This window comes from Felis catus, chromosome D2 (genome assembly GCF_018350175.1).
Source record: "Felis catus isolate Fca126 chromosome D2, F.catus_Fca126_mat1.0, whole genome shotgun sequence".
Classification (NCBI taxonomy): Eukaryota; Metazoa; Chordata; class Mammalia; order Carnivora; family Felidae; genus Felis; species Felis catus.
Genome location: NC_058378.1, coordinates 34,781,959 through 34,800,974, shown reverse-complemented (window position 1 = coordinate 34,800,974; position 19,016 = coordinate 34,781,959). Strand labels below are relative to the sequence as shown.

The window sequence follows — 19,016 nt, the reverse complement described above, 5'->3', positions numbered from 1 at the left end:
ACATCTATTAGAATGACTTAAAAAAAAGTGGCAATATTAAATGCTGATGAGGATGTACAGCAACTGAAACTTTCATAAATTGCTGATGGAAATAAAAAACGACACACCCTCCTTAGAAAACAATTTGGAAATTTCTTAGGAAATTACACATACAGTCACCAGACAACTCAGATACATGACTATTTAGAATAGCTTTATTTATTTATAATCACCAAACACTTAAAACAACCCAAATGCCTATCAAGTAGTGAATGGACAAATTGTGGTATATCCATGTAAGGCAAGCTCATCAAGTAATAAAAACAAATAATACATTCAAGAACAGAGATGAATCTCAAAATATGCTATGTGAAAGAAGCCAGGCATAAAAAAGGGCTACAATACAGTATGATTCCATTTATTTGACATTCTGGATATGGCAAATATATAGGGAATTTAAATAAGAATAATATACTATCTAGAAAAAAAGAAAGAGGAAATTCCAAAAGTCTCTCTCTTTCTGCATGTATGTATACGCATATATACATATCACCTACCTACACAGAAAGACATACACAGGGACACTCATAGATACATGTGAAACACATTTGAAACTCAAAACAAGCCTATGAGACAAGTAAGATAAATTCAAATATCCCAATTTTCTAAGACTCAGATTTAGACTCTTAGTGACTTACTTTTTAAACTTTTGATTTGGAAATAACTTCAAACTATGGAAACACTAAAGAATAATACAGAGAATACCTATATACCTTTTACCAAGATTCATCAGTTTTTAACATTTTTAACATTTTTCTCTTTCTCTATAGATACATATTTAGTTTTCACAAATCATTTAAAAAGATTGTATAAAATGCACTTTTATTATTTATAATATCTCAGTGAAAACCTCCTAAGAAGTTGAAGTTTGTATCTGTGAAATCATTTGATTTTATCAGTTCATATGGATATCTCCAATTCCAATCTAACACAGTTCAAAGCCATGGTCTTCTCCCATTCTTTGTTATCTTTTTCCCATTATGTATCTCTCTTCTTCTCCAGTTAGATCCTTGGCTCTGAGGTCCAGGATAGAATTCAGTACTTATACTGGACAAGCCCCTTAAAGGGCAAAAAATAGAAATCTAGCGGCATCTGGGTGGCTCAGTTGGTTCAGCGTCCATCTTAGGCTCAGGTCACGATCTCGTGGTCTGTGGGTTCAAACACTGCATCAGGCTCTGTGCTGACAGCTCAGAGCCTGGAGCATGCTTCAGATTCTGTGTCTCCTTCTCTCTCTGCCCCTCCCCAACCCACACTCTGTGTCTCTCTCTCAAAAATAAGCATTAAATATTAAAAAGAGAAATCTAACTGGAAAGGACTGGGGATGGTGCACTGGTAAGAGGGCCTGCTTGATGCGCTCTAAGTCCAAAGCAACAACAGTCTGGGACCTGTGTCTGGGCTTTTTCTTTTCAGGAGTGATTGTGTCTGTTTTGAACTACATTCTCCACATCCCTCTCTTCTGTTTCATAGTTTCTTAAGCACCCCCTCCCCAAATCCCTGCTCTCCAAAGGTGCACACCTATAGAAGCAATAAGAGCTCTACTGAAATATGATGTTTCTTCCTCTACTTATAAGAAATTAGATTTCTAGTATATTCTGTCTCTCAGCAATTCTGAAGGTACAGGTTATATGTGATTCTATTTGTATCCTTTGTTTTAAGGATGAAGAAATTCAGAGTCATTATCCTCCAAGCCTATTTTAAGTGACTTTTGATGGATTTCTCACAATTGTTAAGTGGCGCATGCAGGATTAGGAGATCCATCCAATATAATTAAGAAAATAATACAATCACATATGATAAAAATAAGAATATTTAGAATAAAACTCCTTATGGCCCAAAACTGAATGAATTTCTTTTTAATTAAAGGTAGCTGTGGCTTATTTTTTTTCCTTTTAAAAAAATGTTTGTTTATTTATTTATTTTGAGAGTAGGAATCCCTAGCAGGCTCTGTGCTGTCAGCACAGAGCACAAGGCAGGGCTCGAACTTACCAACAGTGAGATGATGACCTTAGCCCAAATCAAGAGTTAGACACCTAAACAAATGAGTCACCCAAGTGCCCATGGTTTAATTATTTTTAAGATGCATCCAAAAGAAGCATTCTATGAAGCCAGAAAAACAAAAGAAAATGAAAATGATGACAAAGGAAAAAGGGAGAGAGAAATTAACAGAAATAGCTCTTTAAATTTTGATGTGCAATTGTTTTCTAGCTATCTGATATGAAGCAAATACTACATGAAATGTGAAAGAATTCATTACTATACCCTGTAACTTGTACCAGTCATTCTTATATGGAAAAAACTGTCCTTATAAATAAGATATGGTAAGAATTGGTAAGATATGATAAGATATGGTAAGAAAATGTCCACAAAAGCACCCTTTACAACTTCTAGTTCTAACTTAGTGTAACTGCTTCCCACTTTCACAGTAACTAAAGCTTCTTTTTACCTTCCCCTGGGAGAAAAAAAAAGAGAAATCGGCATACATCAGGAAGTAAAGATCTCACAATGCGTTAGTATCACCATTGCACAGAAACAAACATCAACAGTTTTGAACATTTCATAGAGAAAGTAAAGTAAGACAAGTAAAATCTTTACGGCAAAACTCAAAAAAGTTTAACTTCCATAAGAAAGCATTCATAACTTCCAACTAGGGTTTTTGATGTTCTTTCCTAAACTTCTCATCTAAACAAATAATAAATGAAAAAAAAATCAGTAATTCTAAACAGATTATACTTATTAAGACCAAATGTTAATAGAATAATGCAAGGAGGGAAATCCATAGGCAAATTGTAAGATTCAAAGCTTTGAAACCTTTTACCACAAATGTTTAGTAAGGTTGAAAAAAATTTGCTTAAATGTCAGTTTGATAAAAGCCAAAGGGACATTTCTCACATGTGTTTATATTTAACCATATTTTTAAAGATGGAAAAGTAACAGTCATTCACAACTAGGGTTAAGCTATTAGTTCATATGCATTGTAATTTAAAGGTATTTCTCCAAGCTCTAATTTTATTTTCTTTGATAAGAAAACACTTTTAACCATGTGTTGCTTAGGTAAACCTCTATTCAATACTAAAAAGTTTAAAGGTTTAATTCTGTTCATTTATAGGTCTGAAAGGTTTTTTTTGCATGTAAGATAATCAAATATACCTTTGAAAGCACTTTGTATATAATTACAATAAAATGAATTATTCCTAAATTCAGATGCACGATATGTGTATTTGGTTTCTACCCATTATAAAAACACAACAAAATTTCACTAAACCAATTTACAATTTCCATTAAATAGTAAAACTGTTTGACAGTTTTAAACCATACCAAAAAAAGCCATATGAGAAAAGGAGAAATAGTGCGGGACAGTGGTTCTCAAAACGAAACATGCAGCTTCCTGGTAAACCTATAGTGCCAGCCATATGCCCACAGGCAGTTCCAAAATACAAATTATACTTTTTACCTCCTGTATTGGTTTGGTTCATCTGTTATTTCTATCACAGAATCCATGGTTTATAAGGGGGCCTTAGTTTCGCTGATCATAGAAAAATTCTAGAAACATATGTAACAGATACAAAGGGAAAGTATTCAAGCAATAATTAATCATTTTTCTCTACCAAACTTTAGAAAAATATCACTCATCAGGAACACTCAAACACTTAAATCTCTTATCAAAACAGAACATATGGAACTTCTGATTCTGAATAGCATATAGCAGGTCACAGCCAACATTCAGACTGACAACAATCTGAAAAGTCATATAAATTATAAATCATTAAAGGTACCAAAGAGCTATAGAAGGATCAAATGAATAAATTTCCAAGGAAGTGGGGACTGTTCAGAGGGTAGGCTAGAACTGGCAGATGATTATCTGACCTGGCTAAATTTGTAGTCAGTAGCATGGGGCTAGAGAGAGAAAATTTGACATTTTGGGGACCTCAAACACACAGCTGGTTTGTCCCATAACACATTTGCTGAATTCTGAAACTGAATGGTAAGCTAAGAAGGTTAACCAAAATCACTTGAAAAGCAGAAAGATCTCTCAGCCTGGCAGGGCTTAAAAAACAAAGACAGGAACAGAAAAGGAACTAAAAACATAACAGGCAAAAATGAAATCCTAGAAGGCATGGAGAATAAAATCTAAAGATAACACAGACACTTTTTCCCTGGGGACTGGGAGAGGACATCTATCTATACTGGTTATATCTAAAGGCTGAAAATTCAGACTGTGGGCTTAACAGAACACTAGGATGGGGGTGGAGAGCAAGGGAGTAAAAAAAGATAGGGATTTCAGACACCATTAGTACTAAAGTGATAAAACTGGAAATTGAGGACCTAAAATAAAAGGTCAGCTTCCCACTTGAGATATTTGCCAAACACTGAAGTGGATCAGGCTGGAGGATAAAGAAGCTGGAAATCTCTGAGAGCACTTCTGATGCTATGTTTCAGAGCTGATGAGACAAAGATCCAGTGGCCTCAATTAAAAGTCCAAGAGGATCAAGCTCTAGAAACAGAGGTAAACAAGGTAGACTGAACCTATCAAAACTGAAAATCAACTTTGATCTAGCTTAATCCTTGATTTTGTTAAGGCAATCAGCTCTCCCATCACTCCATATCAGTCCCAAAGAGGAAAGGGCAAACACTGGTAGATAATACCATCTAAAGGATCTACATTTCTTACATAAATAATAAACAAATAATAGTTATGCAAAGAGGCAAAATAATTTGCCTAAAAACAAAAGGAAACAGCAAGAGAAAAGTTTCAGAAATAATACAGACACTGGAAATAAAAGGACTTCAAAATAACTATGATTAGTATTTTCAAGGAAACAAGGAAAGAACTTGATAAAACTTGATAAATAGATAAAAGAATAGAGACTTACAACAGAGAATTAAATATATAAAGAAAACAATACAATAAACATCTAGAACTTAATTTGATATAGTTTAAAAATTCATTGAATAAGTTTAACATTTAATGCAATCCCTATCAAAATACCAACAGCATTTTTCACAGAACTAGAATAAACAATCTTAAAATTTGTATGGAACCACAAAAGACCCTGAATAGCCAAAGCAATCTTGAAAAAGAAAACCAAATCTGGAGGCATCACAATTCTGGACTTCAAGCTGTATTACAAAGCTGTAGTAATCAAAACTATATGGTATTGGCACTAAAATAGACACACGGCAAAGAAACAATAGAAAACCCAGAAATGAACCCACAACTATATGGTCAATTAATATTTGACAAAGCAGGAAAGAATAACCAATGAAAAAAAGACATTCTCTTCAACAACTGGTGTTGGGAAACTGGACAGCAACATGCAAAAGAATGAAGCTGGACCACTTTCTTACACCAAATACAAAAATAAATTCAAAATGGGTGAAAGACCGAAATGTGAGATCTGAACCCATAAAAATCCTAGAGGAGAACACAGGCAATAATCTCTTTTGACATCAGCTGTAGCAACTTCTTTCTAGATATGTCTCCTGAAGCAAGGGAAATAAAAGCAAAAATAAACTATTGAGACTATATCAAAATAAAAATATTCTTCACAGCAAAGGAAACAATGAACAAAACTAAAAGGCAACCTACAGAATGGGAGAAGATATTTGCAAATGACTTATCCAATAATACCCAACATACATAAAGAACTTATAAAACTCAACACCCAAGGCATTGGGTGGCTCAGTTGGTTGACCATCCGATTCTTGTTTTTGGCTCAGATCATATCTCACAGTTTGTGGGGTCAGGTCTCCATGTTGGGCACTGTGCTGACAGCATGGAGCCTGCTTGGGAAATACCTCTCTCTCTCTCTCTCTCTCTCTCTCTCTCTCTCTCCTTCTCTCCCACTTGCACTGGTGCACACACGCTCTCTCTCAGAAATAAACATTAAAAAAGAAAAACTCAACACCCCAAAAACGATTAATCCAATGAAAAAAATGGGCAGAAGACATGAACAGAGATTTCTCCAAAGAAGATATACAAATGGCCAACAGACACCTGAAAAGATGCTCACCATCACCATCAGGAAATTGCAAATCAAAACTACAATGAGGTATCACCTCACACCTGTGAGAATGGCTAAAATCAAAAACACAAGAAACAACAGGTGTTGGCAAGGATGTGGAGAAAAAGGAACCCTCTTGTACTGCTGGTGGGAATGCAAACTGGTGCAGCCACTCTGGAAAACAGTATGGAAATTCCTCAAAAAATTAAAAATAGAACTACCATATGATCCAGAAAATGCACTACCCAAAGAATACAAAGACATTAATTCCAAATGAGACATGCACCCCTATATTTATAGCAGCATTATCTACAACAGCCAAATCATGGCGGCAGTCCACAGGTCCAACAATTGATGAATGGATAAAGATGTGGTACATATGTATGTATGTGTGTGTGTACACACACACATATGTATTCAATGGAATATTATTGAGTTATAAAAAAGAATGAAATCTTGACATCTGCAATGACATGAATGGAGCTAAAGAGTATGATGCTAAACAAATAAATCAGAGAAAGACAAATTCTTATGATTTCACTCATATGTGGAATTTAAGAAACAAAACAAATGAGCAAAGGGGAAAGGAAGAGAAACAAACCAAGAAACAGACTCTTAATTATAGAGAACAAACTGATGGTTACCACAAGGGTGTGGGTAAGGGGGGATGGGTGAAACAGATGATAGGGATTAAGGAATGCACTTGTCATAATGAGCACTGGGTGATGTATGGGATTGTTGAATCAGTATATTGTAGACCTGAAACTAATATAACACTGCATGTTAACTGTAATTAAAATTAAAACTTTAAAAAGACAGAATTCATGAATAAGTTTAAATTTAAACTATTCTCTCTGAATCTTCCTCCTACTTAGCCACAGACATGTTATCAGTCACAGAAGGATGTGGAACAACTGGGAAAATAAAGCCCCGGTTCTCTGGCTAGAGAACCAAAGAGGAGAATTCCAGGGAACCACAAAGAACTAGGGCTCTTAACACATCTGGAAAATACAAAAGACTAATCAAAGAAATAGAAGATATAAAAAAAAACTAGGGAAAATTTCAGTAATTGAAATTTTAAAGCTCACTAGATGGGCTCAATAGCAAAATGAAGAAGACAGAATTAAGACTCAGTACACTTGAAGACAGATTAATAAACATATTCCAGTCTGAACAACAGAGAGAAAAATTATTTTTAAAAAATGATTAAAGACTCAGACATCTATGAGATATTATTAAAACATCTAAAGTTTATGTCAGCAGAGTACCAGATGAAGAGAAAAAAATACAGTGTAGAAGAAAATTTTCAAAAATATAAGTCTACAACTTTCCAAATTTGATTAAAGACACACTCCTACAGGCTCAAAAAGTTCAGAAAGCCCAAACAGTATAAACTCATGGAAATCCATGCCCAGACAAATGAGAAGAATCCAGAGAGTGGAACTGGGTGGAATATCAATATTTAAGAGGAAAAGGACCAACAGAGAGGAAGGGAAGCACTGACCTACCAAAGGGGGGCAGAGGGAGTGCCCAAAGAAAGATATCTAGAAGGAAGGAAGAAGTATCCAGCAGAGTCAAATTCCTTACTAAAGAACATTAAAGGCAAATCTGATATCAATATGATCCAAAAAAGGATTTCGTATTTCAAGTCATCAGGGTAGGCAGCATTCCTTACTGGTTTAGAGCAAAGGTTCTGGTGTCAGACAGACCTGGCTTTAATTTCATGTTCATCTAATTATGACATAGCACAAGTAACCTAAATTCCCTGAGATTAGGTTTCCTCATTTGTAAAACATGGTATTGAAGACCATATCTGTCTTTGCATTCTACCATATTTAAGTATAGTACCTAACAGATATTAGGTACATACATGCCAAAAAAGTTGATAAACAAAAGAATATTTGGCTGGATAGAAGAACTACGGAAGTATTAAATGACCATCTTCTTACTATTGCTGTTGCTATTGGATTTTTATGAAAGTACAGACGATCGATCTGTACACATTTTAAGAAAATTAAGTTTTTCTTGAGCATTTTTAAAAAACTTTGACATTGTTTGAATTTTCCCTCTATCTCAGATACCTACTGGACACTAAATAAAAACTTATGGCAAAAGAACTTAAAAAAAAATAAGAATGTAGAAAATTGTTATTAGGGAAACATTTAACTATAAGACAGATTTTAGATTAATAAGTAGACATTATGCTATCTAGTGAGAAAAAACAAAATCAAATTATTTGTGAACTGAGATTAGATTAGGGCGTTCTGAGTTGCTCCTCCTACACCAGGCTCAGAATGAAAAAAAAGTGTGTGTGTCCATGTGTGTGTCTGTGTATGCACGTGCAGTGTACTATTTCACTCTTTCATGTCATTTAATAACTCCTTATCTTTCTTTCAATTAATATAAAACATTACCACTCTGTTGTGAAGACTATATCAGTGCCTTAAACATAGTAAACAGTTAGTAAATGATACCAACTATCTATGTAACTGGGGAGGAATAACTTGCTGATTTTGCAGAGAATATTCAATCTGGATACCATCTAAAAAACACACAAATAATTGACATCTTTACAATTTTAAATTCAAACTTCTCAACATCCTGGAAAATATCTGATGCATAACAGTCTCAATCCCTACTTCATTAAATAATGAAAAATAAAATCTATTGCATATCCAAAGGTTACATACTAACCACATAACATCAATGTTGATTCAAAAGCACATATAGCACACAATATTACTTTTTACATTACTGTAAATGAAATTCTCAATTTGGTATTACTTTTTAAAAGTAAAGTTTTGAAAATTTATCAGTATAGAAGTTTTATCTTATGCATGCCTTTGCAGCAAAAGACATTAAAACCAATATGAAAAGTGTTTAGATACTAAAGAGATGTTTTCTTTCATCTTCGAACACTACAAACAGAGATTCCAATAAAGAAAACCACAACTTTGCTGAAGTTTAAAACATCTGGGGAGTATCTTAAGATATTCATTCTTAAGAGCTCCATGTTAAAGAACAGCCTGAAGGGTAGATGATAAATCTGCTCTAAAAGTGGAAGTGTGTTTTTAATCCCACTGAATATAAACAGACTCTTAAAAAAAAAAAAAGAAAAAAGAACTCTAATTCGAAAGCAACGTGCCAAGAGACAAAAATGCTCCATAAAAGGAAACTTTAAAAATAAATACTAGAGCTCAATTATAAAACAAAAAGAACTTAATTATTAAATAATCATGAGAATATAATGATTTTAGGATATTAGCAACCAGAAAGTAACTGTCAATAAACCTTTGTAATTGCTAACTGAAGAATACTGGGTGATGGGTTCAGATTACAAACATTCTTTTGTAAAAGATGTTTCTCCAGCTATGAATTCTCATATGATAACAATAAACTCTCAGAAAGCTAATGTAAGAAATAAATGGGATAATTTATATTTTTAAAAACTGAAGATGTATCTTTCTTTTACATCAAGTTAATATTAATGCAAAAGTTATTTCATAAACTTTGCATTTACAAATACACAATATAGAATGTATCAAGACATGATACATGAGATCCTAAAACTCATATATATTTTTTTAAAGTAAGCTCTACACCCACCATGGAACTTGAACTTGTGACCCCAAGATCAAGAGTTGTATGTTCTACCAACTAAGCCAGTCAGGTGCCCCTAAAACTCATAATTTTTTTTACAGAATTTACAGTAAAACTGTCCATAAAGCTTATTAACTGAAGAGAGTATTCAGACTATTTTTAAAACAACCACCAACACTGGACTCAATACAATGTGGAATATATTCTCTTCACTACATACTGAATTTCAAAAGTAAAAACTTCGAACATCCACCAATTTGGAAGCAAAAGCAAACAAAAGCAAGGTGAAATGACAAAGCCCTGGGTTCCACAGTTATTTAGCTACTACAGAAAGAGTGTTACAGTATACCCTACAGGCTATACTGATATATAATTTATAGGTAAATCTGTTTCCCAATTTCAAAGTATGCAATTTAAATATATATTATATTGATAATAAACCAGATTTGAACATTTTTAGTATTTTATAAATGCAAGAACTCTAAAATGAAAATAAAGGACAATTAATCTAATGTAGAACTGATATCTAATTAGACATAATATTCTTTCTGGGCAAGAGGGGAGGTCAGAAAGCTTTCTCTATAAAAGGCCAGGTAGTAAATATTTTAGACTTTGTGGGTAAAAAGAAAAACTCAAAGATATTTTTTAGGTGGTTGTAAAACAAGAGATTAGCAAATTTCCAAAAGTACTTTTGCTGATAAAAATAAAAATATAATTGAGTAGTGTTTTGTTTTTTGCTTGTCAGTTTGTTTTGTAATTCAGTTTACTAATAAAAAGAATATAATTCTTTTGGGGAGAATAACATTTCATTTAATTGGTGTTCAAAGTTACTGTTCCCTAACATCAAAAATGACTGCAAATGTTCATCTGTTAACATTGATCTATTATGAGATTTTACATATTTCAACTTTGAAGAAGTCTTTTCACATAGATTCTGCCAAATATTGATACCAATCCACAAGCATATGATTTTTATTGAATATATTCATCACATAAAAGGCATTTATAAAATTCTATTACAAGAGTCTCTTGATATTTGCCTTTTAGCATGTCACTCCTTATAGATTAATCACTTCCAACTCAAAATTAGACGAAGAGTCATCAACTGCGTTGTTAAAGGATTTAAAATAAGGAAGCATCCGTTGCACTGCCATCAAGGTCTGAAAAATACTCCTGGAACTATTGTTTCAGCCTGAAAAATATATCTGCTATAAAGAGTGTAAGGATAGAGATATTACTTCTTGTTTTAACTTCTGACAGAATGAGACATACATAAAGTAGCTTGACATTTGTCACAATTCAAACTACAGTAGTTGCTGTCAAATGACTACCATGGTTAAGTTTCAAATGTAAGTGCTATATAGGCCTCACAATTAAACAATATCAGTATCATTAAGAAACAATATAAAGACTGAAATAAAAGTTAATTTTCAAAGCCATTCCATGTGCTACAATAATTAGTTAATGGAGCGTCTTATCTAGAAAACTCTGAATCTATATTCTTAACTCAAAATAACTGTAGTAATCAAATGGCAGGGCAAGTCAAATAGCTCAAATTTCAGGCAGAAATTTATGAAACTATCTCTTCATGAGATCAAAAGAAGTTCACTGTTAATACTACTAGTTCAATAATAAATGAGAGATTCAAATATTTTACAAAATTTTGTGATTACAATAATACAATGAATAACCACAGGCTTTAAAAACCTTACATTTTCACAAACTTTATAAATATCTTAATTCTTTTTTTTTGTTCCATACGTATTTTGTTTCATATGTAACACATCTTAACAGATTATACTTTCAGACATACTGAAATAGTGTTTTCTTAATTTTTTTGAAAATATTCTTGCCTACAGTTGTTTGATACAGACTTTTCATGAAGGCTAATTAATTGTCCAGTCACTTGAAACTCAGTATCACTTCTGTGAATTAAAAAAAAACAACTGATTACCGTCAGTAAATATCTGATGACTCACCAAAAACTAAGGAAAACCACTCAAAATCATTCTTTTTCTTTAACTGACTACTGATGTTGCTACCAATGTCCTCAACTGTTAAAGCAACTATTGCCACCAAAAAACTGACAGTCTTAAATTTATTTTTTCTAAACACATTTCTTTGGCTAATACAACAAAACACAGTTTAATTCACTCAACACTGGTAAATGGCTCTCACTGTTTAGCTAAGAAATTATATACTCCCAAACCTTACTTTGGGTGCAACCTCATTTTGATTTTTTGTTTGTATGTGCGAAAAACCTCTGCTGTGATAAGCTATTATACTTTAAATTTTCTAACTTGTATAAGAATTGCTTTCCTTGAGTTTGGAATACTGTAAGTGCTTAGCCTGGTAATGGCAATGTATGCAATAGTCTTTTAATAGAGCTTAATAAACACAATGTCTCATCATCTAATTTAATAAAATAACCCATAGTTCACTATCCTGTAAAAATGGGATTCAAAGTCCCCTTTTCTCTTTTTCTTGTTTTGACATGATAGGTATGTACTAGAAATAAAAAATAAAGTGTTATGCCACAGTAACAAATGTGACACTTAAAACACTGTTGAATTACTTTATCACTGGGATGTTAGTATGCCAAGCAGCAGTGTGAAACAATGAGAATGCCACGTCAAATCTTTGCTGTAACTATTCATCCCTGCCATAGGGGTGGGAAAGCAGCCATAGACAATACATAAATGAATGAGCATGAGTATCTTCTAGTAAGATAGAACTTTAATTATGGACAGTGAAATTTAAATTTCATATAACTTTCACATCATAAAATATTATTCTTCTTTTTACCAGTCATTAAAAAAATATAAAAACCATTCTTAGCTTACAGACCACAAAAACAAGTGGTGGGACAAATCTGGCCCATCCCTGCTTTAAACAAGTCACTTATTCTCTTGGGCTCAGCTCACTCTTCTGTTACATGTAAATAATATAATGATTGTTGTACCTATCTACCACAGAGGAAAATGAAAAGGATCATCAAACATACGTGAACAGGTTCTAAAACTATAAAACAACGAGTATCAACTAATTCTATGTTGCATTCACAAAATATTGATTGCACAACATTCAATGTACTTATGCAGGCAGTCAATCCAATTCCATAAAGATAAAAAACAAACATTAAGCATTTACCTGCAAAACAAACAAGCACTTCAGAAAGTCACTATGGATACAAAAAAAAACACTTTACCCACAAACTCTTTTAATAAATGTTTTATTTCAGCAACCAGTCTTATTTGAGACTTCCTCCATACAGCTAGCAAGTACACTCTATCTCTTTTTGGTAGCTTCACAGTTTTCCATTGTATAGCTACAACTTAATCTCTACAATAAACATTTAGGTTTTGTCTAATTTTGTTTGCTTTTACAGGTAATATAAAAACAGGGGTGCCTGAGTGGCTCAGTCAGTTAAGCGTCTGACTTCAGTTTAGGTCATGATCTCATAGTTTGTGGGTTCGAGCCCCGTGTCAGGCTCTGTGCTGACAGTTCAGAACCTAGAGCCTGCTTTGGATTCTGTGTCTCCCTCTCTCTCTGCTCTTCCCTCATTCAAGCCTGGTCTCTCTCTCTCAACAATAATAAATAAAAGAAAAAAAATTAAAAACAAACATCCTTACACATATACAGTTCATAGATCCAAGAGCATTTAAGACATAAGATTTTGATAAATAATATTGATTTGATAAATATTGATATGATTTGATAAATTTGATAAATAAAATGATTCCTTCAAAAAGGCTGTGGTGACTTATAGTCCCACGATATTATGAAACTGCTTATTCCCTATAATCCTTGCCATATAAGAATTATCGTAACAGGTTTATTTTCATTCCTCCTATGATTGAGGGTGAACATACTTTCATATGTTTACACACCATTTTATTAACTTTTCTACCCAGCAACAGTTCACAGACATTGTTCATTATTAATATATAATTGTTGTTCTCATGGATTTCTAGAAGCTCTTTACATAGAAATATCTTGGACTATGATGTAGTTGGCAATTATTTTTATCAGTTGGTAAACTGGCTTCTGACTTTATGCAAACTTTTTGCCATGTATTAAAAAATATTTTTAATATAGGCATTCATCCACTGCAAGAATGTAAAACCAAAAAGGAATTGCAAATTAAACCCAAAGACTGTAGAAAGAAGAAAATAAGAAAGAGCTGAATATGTAGAAAGAGAAAACAAACATGCTCTATAGGGAAACAACAAAGCCAAAGTTGGTTCTTTGAAAAGGCTAACAAAATTAATGAGCCACTCCCCTTGCAAAGAAGGAACAAATAACCATTACAGAAATGCAAAAGGATACTTTTCTCCATAGACTATATAAATATTAAAAGGTCATAGAAAGATATTATGAACAAGAGTATGCCAATGCATTTTAACATTTAGACAAAAATGTACAAATACTTAATCAAGGCTGACATAAGAATAAGTGAAAAAATCTAAAAAGTCCTTCACTTTATTTATTTAGAGAAGAGAGAGAAGGTGCATGCGAGCAGGGGAGGGGCAAGGAGAGAAGGAGAGAATCTTTTTTTTTTTTTTTTTTTAAAGAGGGAGAGACAGTAAGAGAGAGAACACGAGCGTGGGAGGGGGGCAGGGGGGTAGAGAGAGAGAATCTTAAGCAGGCTCCATGCTCAGCGCAGAGTCCAATGTAGGACTCAGTATCAGCATCATGAGATCATGACCTGAGCCAAAATCAAGAGTCAGACTCTTAACTGAATGAACCACCCAATCGCCCCAGTCTTTCACTTTTTTAATGCAATATTCCCAACAAAGAAAACTCAAGGTCTCAATCACATTATCAGTGAATTGTGCCAAATATTTAAGGCATAGGCAAACCATAGGCACAATTGTACAGAGAGTTAAAAAGGACAGGAACACCAAAAAGAGTACCCCCATTAAAATGAAGACATCTATTCATGAAATGATATCATGAGGATAGTGAAAAGGCCAAGTCAGAGCTGGCATTTACCAACTAAAATAAGTCATAACCTGAATATACAGAGAATTTCTATTAACTGCTAAAAAATTATTAATAGAAAACTGGAAAAAAGAACTTAAACTTGCAATTCACAAAGCAAGTGTATCTAAATGGTCAATATACAAATGAGAATATGTTTAACCTTATTAGTGGTCTGGTCAAGGAAATACAATTAAAACTATAATAAGATACCTCTAGTCACTCACCAACCAGTGTGGCTAAAACAAAAATTTTAAAGACTGAAAATACCAGTGGAACAAATGGAAACTTCAGTCCTGTTGATGGGAATATAAAACTTTGGAAATCTCTTTTGGTAGTATCTAGTAAAGTTTAAGACAAGCACACCCAGTGACCCAATATTTCCATTCCTATTTATAATTCCAACAGAAATGTGTGTACATGAACACCAAAAGACACATACAAAAATGTTCATTACTAGCACTGTTTGTAACAAAGCCAAACCCAAAACAACCCAAATACCCATCAACAGTAGAGTATAAAATTAAATTGAGACAGATTTGTACAGTGGAATTGGATAGAGAAAAGAAAATGAAGAAAGCACTACTATATGCAACAATGTGGATAAATCACACAAACCAAGATGAGCCAGAGAAGCCATAAACAAAAAAATATACACTATATGATTTCATTTATTTAAAGTTCAAAACAGCAAAGCTAATCTCTGGTGTTGTAAGTCAAGATAGTGGATACCTTTGGGGAAGGAGAGGGGCCAAGGGTGCTTCTGGGCTTCTGGCCAAGTTCTATTTCTAGAACTGGTTGGTAGTTAAACAAGTATGTTTACTTTGAGGTAATTCTTTCAGCTGTACACTTATGATTTGTATACTTCTTTTACGTGTGTTATACTTCAATTCATAAAAAGTTAATAAAAGAAGAATGAATGTTGAGTTTTGCAAATGCATTTTTAGCATCTATGAAAATAATCATTTAAAATCTCTCTAAAAATTAAATGGTAAAGTCAAATCTGGGTCCAATCAAAAGATTAAAACCACATAGTAAGTTAAACGGAATTTTAACATAAAGAATTATTAACTATGATAAAAAAAGAAAGGTCCATATGGTATTCTAAGGCTGAATGAAAAGTACCCAAGGAAGGAAAAATTTATGAAGGATCAGACCTCTTTTGAGAAAGTGTGGGTCAGCCACCAGATAGTAGAGTTCATTGGTTTAGTTGGTCTGGGGTTACTAAGCAAACAACAGAAACCCTCTGGGAAGCAGCTGGAGAGCAGGGTAAAATCATATTAATAGATTCCCTAATTCTGAATTATCCTTTCATTTTGGAATAAACCCTACTTGTACTACTAGTCTCTTGATATATCACTGTATTTAGTTTATATTGCTCTTAATTTATCATTTGTGGCTCTTTGTATCTAGTAAAGTATTAAAAATGTATGTTTGTGTATTAATTTTGTAATTACCCACCAAGTAAATGTTGGTTTCTAATTATTTTTCACTTCTTCGTTTTACAAAAATACAGTACTTTCATCTGCAAATAGCATTTCCTTTCTTTACCATTTTTATACCTAACATATTTTTATCAGAGTATTATGGTCTAACTTTTGTTTTTAAAAAGTCAACCTTGTCTGCTGGGCTGAGAATATGAGGAAAGCAGCCAAGGGTGGAAGGAGAGAAACTAGGTTAAGAGGCCATTGTAATAATTCAGGCAAAGGATAATGGTGGCATAAAGCATAGGACAGATGACTACAGCAGTGTAGATGGTAAGAAGTGTTTAGATTCACGATATAGTTCAAAGGTGGTTCAGTAAAATGTGTGAAGGACAGGATATGTGCTATAAGAAAAAGAGAAGTACCAAGAATACCTTTAAGGTTTTTAGTCTAAACAACCAGGACAGAGCTGCCATTAAGTGAAACAGAGAAGGCTGTAGGTGGAACAGGTTTGGGACAGTGGGGAAAATTAGGAGTTCAGCTTGGATTTGTTGAGTTTAGACTATAAAAAATCCAAGTGCATTCATTAAATAAATGCTGGAACAACAAATCAGTCAATCTTTCAAACACTACTGATTCCCCAATACTCCAAAACTGCGATGAGTAAGGACACAAAGAATTATGCCATAACATACACTCTACTTCACTATAAAGAAATGATTCTGTGAGACCCACAAAAAGGATAGACTTCACAAAAGGAACTATCCTTCCATGGCAGGAACTGGCCTATATAGCCCGACTGCCATGTATAAAAAGAATGAAAATTCAGGCTTTCCTAAGGCAGAACCAAAGGCCCAAATTCCCCTCCAGTATATTGCACATGATCTTTGTTAAAAAAAAAAAAAAAAGAGTAAAGAACTGGTATTCTTGGTATAGCAGGCAACACTAAGCTCATAAGAGTTCTAGATAGAGACAAAGAAACTGCAGAGAGAGAGGCAGACAGATAGATGTTAAATGTTAAATAAATGTTAAATAAATAAATAAATAAATATTTAATAAATAAATAAATCTGAGAAAAAGGAAAAAAAAAATCCCATAGTTCATGGTGCTATTATAGTTCATGACTAGTGATATAGTCATTCAGGGCCCAAGAAAGACTTGGCAAGTTCACCTCAAAAAAGACAACTTGCATCAAAAATACAAATTCTAAGATCTTCATATTTTTCAGTATGATATATATATATATATATATATATATATATATATATATATCTTATTATTATTATTAGTAAGCCCTGCAAGCGCAAGGCCTCAAAAAATTGGGTAAACACTAAGAATCATTCCTCTCCAAGGAAATCTTTAGTAAAAGGCAAAACATTTATATGATCTGAAGAAAAAACAGAGTATCAGTATGATATATTTTTAATTATTCCATACTATCTCCTTTCATTCCTACAAGAAAAGTCATGAGGAAAAAACTATTGTATAGATAAGAAAAATGAAGTATGCAATCAGTGTGACATGTATAAAGGTAGCTAATATTAGAACTCGTATCTCTCATACCCCTTGCCAACTATCCACTCTCAAAGAATTTCTAATTTTGTAAAGGTGTAATACTAAATTACATATGAGGTGGTAACAACAACAAAACCTATGAAAAATTTAGCACATTATCAAAATCCCAGTGATCTGTTCTGCAGAAAAGAAAAATCTACCTTAAAATTCATATGGAATCTCAAGAAATAGCCACCTTAAAATGCATACGGAATTTCAAGGGACCCCCAAATAGCCAAAATAAGCTTCAAAAAGAAGAACAAAGTGAGAGGACTCACACGTCCTGATTTCAAAACTTACTATAAAGCTACAATAATCAAAACAGTGTGTACTGGCAAAAAGACATATAGACCAATGGGATGGTACAGAGAATCCAGAAATAAACCCTCACATACATGGTTAAATGATTTTTGACAATGATGCAAAGACCATTCAGTGGGAAAACAGGGTTTTTCAACAATTGGTGCTGGGAAAACTGGATATTTACATGCAAAAAATGAAAGTGGATCCGTATCTAACACCATATAGAAAAAATTAATTCAAATGGATTAAAAATCTAAATTTTAAGAGCTAAAACGATGAAACTCTTAGAAAAAAAAACATAAGGCAAAAAGTTTTTTGAATTTGGCAATGATTTCTTGGATATGACACCAAAAGCATAGGCAATAACAAAAATAGACAAATTGGACTTGATGAAAATTAAAAACCTTTGTATATCAAAGACAGCATCAACAGAATAAAAAGGCAACCCACAGGATGGGAAAAAATCTTTATGAATCATTTATCTAATAAGGAAATAATATCCAGAATCTATAGAGAACTCCTAAAATTCAACAACAATAAACAAACAGCCTGATTCAAAATTGGGCAAAGGACTTGAATAAACATGTCCCCAAAGAACATATACAAATAGCCAATAAGCACAAGGATAGATGTTCAACATCACTAATCATCAGGAAAATGCAAATCAAAATTATTAGTACCTCACACCCTTAGGAAGCCTACTATTGAAAAACTAGAAATAACAAGTGTTGGCAAGGAAATGGAGACATTAGAACCCTTATGCACAGTTGGTGGGAATGTAAACTGGTATAGCCACTGTGAAAAAAGGTACAGTGGTTCCCTCAAAAATTAAAAATAGAATTATCATATGATCCAGCAATTTCACTTTTGGGTATATATACCAAAAAACTGAAAGCAAGGTCTCAAAGAGATATTTGTACATTCACATTCATAGCAGTATTATTCACAAAAGCTAAAACATGGAAGCCACTCAGGTGTTCACTGATGGATAAACAGATAAGCAAAATATGGTGTTTATGTACAATGCAATATTATTCAGCCTTAAAAAGGAAGGAAATGCTGACATAGGCTACAACAGGGATGAACTTTAAGAATATTATACTAAGTAAAC

The 19,016-nt window shown here is 33.2% G+C and overlaps 1 protein-coding gene and 1 non-coding gene across 6 annotated transcripts in view; both read right to left on the bottom strand.

Annotated features, from left to right (window-relative positions):
- ADK (adenosine kinase) overlaps positions 1 to 19,016 on the bottom strand; it is a 523,245-nt gene that overhangs the window by 362,990 nt on the left and 141,239 nt on the right. The gene's annotated exons all lie outside the window — the stretch shown is intronic.
- Positions 17,340 to 17,455, bottom strand: LOC111557222. The gene has a single exon (XR_002737069.1). It is a non-coding gene; the product is annotated as a U5 spliceosomal RNA (small nuclear RNA).